The sequence below is a fragment of the Aptenodytes forsteri genome, unplaced genomic scaffold (assembly GCF_000699145.1).
Source record: "Aptenodytes forsteri isolate BGI_AS27 unplaced genomic scaffold, ASM69914v1 Scaffold139, whole genome shotgun sequence".
NCBI classification, from domain to species: Eukaryota; Metazoa; Chordata; class Aves; order Sphenisciformes; family Spheniscidae; genus Aptenodytes; species Aptenodytes forsteri.
This window is the reverse complement of record NW_008794414.1, coordinates 1,357,735-1,364,819: the sequence shown is the minus strand read 5'-3', so window position 1 is coordinate 1,364,819 and position 7,085 is coordinate 1,357,735.

The window sequence follows — 7,085 nt, the reverse complement described above, 5'->3', positions numbered from 1 at the left end:
ATATAGAACTTAGTACTGTGTCGCCTTGGTACATCGCTCCAGCTCTTAGCCCCCACAACAGTAAGACGATAATGTTTAAAATTAGAAAGTGATGTAGTAATGGTATCAGCTGGGAGGAAAAGTTTTGAAGTGTTGGCTTTAAAGTCGAGCCTGCAGATCCTGCTCACTGTTGTATCAGCACCACCTACTGGTACCTCACACCCTTTTTCTTTGTAATGCTGTCAGGAAGTTTTCCCTTTACATTTCATTTGAGCTCTAAAAATACTTGGGGGGCGTTAGAAAGAAAGTTTGTTGTTTCCTAAACTCTTTTGAGACCACACAGAACAATTTGTGCTGATGTTATTTGTTGTACGGAGAATAGAGTAAGAGGCTTACCCAAATCTTTTAAATCCTGAGTTAGGCAAACCTTGCTGTGAAAGCAGTAGAGAGGATCTGGAGAGTTAACTTCTGGTTTGCATAATTTTTTCACATGTAATCTAGTTCATCATATTTTTGCAACTGAAACAAAATTGGATTCATCAGCACATTGAATGATTCTGAAAAGGTTTATACACACACTTCATTTCACCTGTTGTGACTGTGAATAGTCCCAGCATTTCAAAGGGAGGATTCATCTCACCTAACACAGTCACGTCCAGGAGTATGTCCCCGATGAGCTGAGTGGTTCTGACCAGATATGACTGCCACAGCTTGTCCCAGAAACTCCCCTTTGCTATTCTTGCAACGGTACAATCCGTGTCATGCTGAGATTGAGGCGCCTCAGCAACCCCAGAGTGAAATCAGTAGGTATCCATCCCATGCTGAAAGAGGCATCAACGACCCTTCTGAGGTCTCTCCATGGATTGCAATAGGTGCTCTACCAAGCTGACAGGTAGCATTAAATGCAAATGCAAACCGAAGTTCATGTGGGACTGACTAGCAGCTGTATCTATAGAAGGCCTGCACATTTTAGACACATGAAATTACTGCTAGTTGCATGTTATTTTCCTGAAGGCACTGCCAGGGGAGTGGCATGAGGTTGTACTACTGTTAAAAACATCAGGAATACAGAAACTCAAGATCAGGAGACATTTCAAAAGTCATCAGATCCACTCCACTTCTATTATTAGCTGACACAATATATCAACTTTTTTACTAAATTGAAGTTGAATTCTACTTTCTTTTTGCTAGGTGTCCAAATCTAGCAAATAGATGCCCAGGTGAAGCAGAGAGAACTTATTCATGCATCGGAAGAGGGAAATGTAGGGATAATGAAGTCTGTTCATTCTTCTGGGAGGCAGCCAGCCAGCCATGCAGGATACACGCGGCTCTGGACAAGCCACAGCAGTTGATGGTGCAAGTGATGAGTCAGAACAGGTAGCTAACAGACATGGCAGGGGAGATGGGACATTGTAGCACAAGGGTGCTGGGGACACAAAAATGCTAATGGTACTTACAGAAGGGGCTGGATGTACTGAAAGGACCTTAGGGAGGATGGAAGAAGGGAAGAACCTGATATTTTGGCTTGGAACTGGAGAGAGATATAATGGGAGGCGGTATAAAGGGAGAAATGGAAATAGGGAATGCAGGATATAGATTTGTGGGAATTGGCTTCTTTAGTTCTGTGGAACGGTTTGTCTAATATTTTCATTATTGCAGCTTCCCCCCTGGCAGAGGCGGTGGGAGGTCTGTTGCAGACTCACCACCTGTAGGCTTGCTCTCACATCAATGTAAATATGCCTTCACTGCTTTTCCTCATCAAGATGCTTTCCTACTGCAATCTCTTAAATCTGTTTTGTAGCATCTGCTGCTCTACAGACCAACTGTCAAACCTCTGAAACCTTTGTCTTTTTCTGTACTTTGCCTCTGTACCCACTAGTTGCCCTGAGGGAGGCAAGGGCATGGCTATTAGAGCACCAAAATGAAGTAAACATACATTAGCACTGACAGGATTAATTTAAATATCCTGATTTTCAGAGCATCTGCAGGAAGAACAGAAAGACTTTACTTTAAAATACCTTTAAAAGTATAAGAAAATATCTATTTTGCTTTTTATTTCACATGTATTGTATGTGGAAGATTTGTCTGATATCCTTAAATCCCTCTGTTCTTTTCTGTGTGTTCTTGAACCCTTTGGTCACATAGTGTCAGCTGCAAAGTTAAGGTTGTCAGGGATCCACATGACTTGTATCTTCCTTTCAAAGGTATTGAAGTGGCCAGTCTCATTTTGTCCAGTGTAACTGGAAGCAGTTCAGTTCTGCTCTGGTATGCTACAACTGGAGCCATAGTTTTGGGGGTTTTCTTTTTTTCTCATTTCTCTTCTCTCTTCATCTTTCATTTTATTCTACTGTTTCTGCTCTGTTAGAAAACTTTGCACATGTGTAACTTGTCAAATAAAAGCCAAATACCTGTCACTTTTAGATCCCATAACTGAATGATACATTATTAAATCTTTCAATATCCTAGGTGAATATCCAGCAAAAACCCCCATTGTCAGTGATGAAACATTTGGAGGCAACCAAACAGCAGTGGGAAAATGAAGACACTGTTGCTGGTTTGCAATTATTGTAATATAATGTCTGTAACAAAATCCAATGCAAATTGCAGTTAAGCTGAAGAAATTCTAGGTTGAAGTGATGATGAAACGGCAGAACATTAGACCTCAAAAACAACAAAAAGCCTATTAAAGTATTTTAACATACTGAGTTTGAGAAGTGTAGAGCTTTAGAAATTAGGAATACTGATATATTTTTAATGGACTGTATTCTGTTTGCTTTGGTGGTGATTTTTTTTTTTAAATACAAATGTGAATCTCTCAGCCCCTAAGAAATTTCCTTTGATTTATCATACAATGTTATCAGTTGCAAAACAGCTGGCACATTGTGACCGTGGGCCATGACAACCCATTGTGTCCACCCCAAACCTTTTCTTCTTCCTTCATTATTTTCGATGGGGAATTTCCTTCCAACACAGTTCACTCCACAACCACAAAGCACAGAGGTCCTCCTCCCTGTTGCACTCCTCCCTTTCCAGCCCAAGCTCCATGGCACTGCAGCTCCTGGAGAAGCAATAAAACCAGGGAATTACCTGCTGACCACTACTCACAAAACCAGTCTTACAGGACTACGCATTTTTGGCGGAAAACAAGCAAATGGATTTAAATAAAAATGTTATGTCAGCACTCATTCATTTGGTGTTTGAGTAAGAAAGAGACAAGTTTTCTAATCAAGAAGATGATATATATATATATGAGATATATATATATATACACTTCACTGTGACTTCAGAAGTGCCTTTAAGAGTTTTTATCTTACATATCTTCATTCTCCAAACTCTAGTGCGGGTTTTCTTTTGTTAGGTAGGAAAAAAAAAAAACACACTACATTTTCAGCCTGGAAATTTACCACAGAAATGCTGTGTGAAACCAAGTCAATTATAAATTAGGCATTCAAAGTCTAAAGGCTGGAGAGACACAGTGAATTGTCAAAGCAGCTCTAGCAAGAATTTGGGATCAAAAGGTGGAATGTTCTCAAGAGCTACTGATGTCCTGAGATTTCAGCAAAAACCTCACTCCTAAAGCTCTCTTGAACTCTGAAACATCTCTTCTAGCTGCCCCAGTTACCAGATCTCTACATCAGATACTTCTCAGAGTTTCAGCAATGATATTGTGCCTTCTCAGAGTAATGACAAAGTGCACATCACGGCAATATCTACCTCTAGCTTTCCCTCCCACTGCTAGCCCTCCTAGTCCAGAGCTGCTGGAAATTGAATCCTGGCCAGTCCCAGGAGAGACAGTATGTCTCACTGTTTTGGCAGGTCATAGCTGAACTAAAGCTAAATGGAAAGAAAATGATATTTTCTAGGTAAGGCTTAGCCTTATCGTAGTGAAAACTCAGCAAAATACAGCAGCCAAGCTCAAGTTTTGGGAACTCCCATAAAAACCACATCAAAGTATCAACAGCTGTCCTGGTTCTGCCAGAAGACATCTTCCTTTGAACCCTTTTTACCTAGGAACATTGTTGACAGACCTTTCTGAATACTCTGTATTTGGAGTACTGAAGACAGGAGGCTGTTCCTGGAAGAGCAGAGATAGGTGTTTGACAAGTAAGCCCAATCCAAACAGTTATTCTCTATTTCCCCCAAGAAAAAGGTAGCAGATTGTACAGAAGATCCCACAGACTGCATGCAGATTACATGCTGCCAGTTAAACCATGTTTAGCTAAGGAATGTACCGAAACTAAATAAACTAATTAAACCCTCTGGTCTTTCTGTCTCTCTAGAGATATATATATATAAAAATCCCAAGACCTTTGTCACTTTAAATATATATATATATTTTTTTTAAGATACTTGCATTCCTGTTTTGTAGGTTACTGAAAATTACCTTCCAAATGTATGTGCTCCCTAGTAGATAAAAAGGTGTCCCCTATGTTCCTGAGGTTTGGGGTAATCCCATTTTGCCAAAATGTAACTGATTTGTATCTTAAATTTTTTGTGTTGTTTTTGTTTACACAGTAAATTTAATGTGGCATCACCAGTACCTGGTTCAAAGACCTGGGATTGTATTGCCGGTCTTAGTTCAATCTCAGTTCAATGAGCATTTCATCAGGTCTCTATCTCAGCCTGCAAGCCCTTTATACTGGTTGTTCCTTAACATTTATAAACCTAAAAATACAAATTTTATTGTCTATCCCTATCCTGATCACTCTTTTTAAAGCCTCTACAATGCTTTTATTTTAAATGTCTTTCTAAGAAAGTTACTATTAATTTTACCTTTGTTCTAACTTTATTCTTCTTTCCTTCTTCTCTCTTAAGTTACATCCAAAATTTGGGGTGGTGGGTGGGTTGAGTTTTAATAACTTTTCTAACTTTATTCTTCTTTCCTTCTTCTCTCTTAAGTTACATCCAAAATTTGGGGTGGTGGTGGGTTGAGTTTTAATTAACTGGTTTTTGTTCTTTTTACTTACACTTTAATTATATATTTGTTTCTGGACAGCACCCACTGCAGTGAAATTTTGAAAATAAAAGACTTGTTGTCCGTTACCTGAGTTACTCCCAAGTAGAATACTGTAAATGCTGCTAGTTTTAGTCTCTAGGAGGAAAATATCTTGGATAATTGAAGAGTATTTCAGACATAAAGAAAAATACAGGACCAATTTTAATTAAGGAACTACAGCTGCCAGATAGTAATTAACTGTTTTAAATCTATAGCTGTGTGAGAAGATATTGGTCACAATAATAATGTTATGCAAATTAAAATGGCTGCTTGGGATAGACAGATTTAAATTTCCAGATGTCTGTAACTATACAAATTTCACTGAGAAAAAAATTATGTGCTAATCTATATTCAGGAGATCTCTTGAAACGTTGTTGGCAGCCTTAATCAAAGAAGAGGCAATCACAGAGAAAGACAGACAGGAATAATGCCAATGTTTAAGGAAGATACGCCTGTCAAAATATGGGACACCTAATTATAAAAAACTGATTTAATAATAAAGTTATTTGGCTTTTAAAGCGATTACAGTTTAGACATCCTCTGCTAATTCAGTCTGTATCACCACAGGACATTTTCACTTGGACAACAGTTGCGCACCACATATCAATCCAAGGAAGGCTCAATGAAACAACATGTGACTACATTTTTATTCTTGACATATTCACTGTATGAAGGCTTCGAGTACAGGAGCCAATGGAAGGGAAATCTTATTTCTATTCAGTTGGGTTTTTTCCCTAAATAAAGCAGAGTGTAAGAGTTCTTTATAAGCATACATGATCAGCTTATATAGTTCATAATATGGGAGCTACGTGAAATGTGTTATATATGCAATATATTTTATATATATACACACACATAAAAATATATCCTCAGTGGTGCCGGTCTTCTTTGCCAAACACCAAAAAAAATTCTGCAGAAAAAACCAATCATTCATATCTCCATTCTCCATAAGAACAATATTGCCATTGGTGTAGAGCAGGTAGCATTGGCTTTTGAGATGGATCTGGGTACCGGACCACAGCTTTTTCCCTGTTGTCATGGGCTGAAACAGATCGTTCTGTCCGCGCGCTCACCAAGGGTTTGGCTGACTATGAAGGCACAAACGTAAGTGCACAGTTTAATAGTCTGGCTTGAAAGGTCCTGTGTGACCCCAGCTCCATTAGCCACCGTTCCCAGCGTTTCTGAAATGTAAGCTAGCATCAACAGGGTCTAGACAGATTGATTAGAGAGAGCGGTGGGTGTTTGAGCTGAACAGCACTGGAAACAACTGAGGACGGTTAGCTGGCTATTCCAGCTGCAGCTTCACAGGTATTTCAGTTCAGCGTTCAGGTCACAGTCACCAGAGTCCCACTGCGTGGCTCAGTTGGGGGTAATCGAGCATTATGTGTGAATGCCAGACAATTAGTGATTTTAGCTGTCAGTCCACAATTCCAGATGAAATCCTGACTGCAAACTGTAATCACTTGCTATTCACCAGTTTGGATTGTAAAACTTTTCCGCTGCCAGTCAGCTCAATGGGCCTCACTTAGGATAGCAATTTGTCTGTGTGCAGATACTATGGATCCACATCTTGATGAAATATTGAATTGGAAACTGATCTATTGATTCCTATTTGTACTATTACCATTACTTCTTTCCCATTATACATAAAAGCCCTTGTTTTATATCAAAGAACATAATGTTTGCAGTCAGCCTGGTTGTCGCAATGTCTTGTCCTGCAATCCAAATGGCAAATACTAATGTCTGCTGAGAATTTATTTTATGGATTTCTTTCGCTGCCTTCTCTTTCTTTCTTTGTCTTATGTTTATTTGGGGAGGTTTACACGGCACCGGGCCTGCTGGCAACAGATGGAGTTCAGCTGTCTCACAGAGGGAAAAGGATCATGGCTCATGAATTGGCGGGGCTCATTGAGAGGACTTTGAACTAGGTTCGAAGGGGGAAGGGGATAAAACCAGGCTCACTAGAGATGAGCCTAGGGGTGGCATGCCAATGCCGGGGGCGAAATCGATAGCCCAGCTCAAGTGCATCTACACCAATGCACGCAGCATGGGCGGCAAACAGGAGGAGCTGGAAGCCATTGTGCAGCGGGAGAGATATGACTTAGTCGCC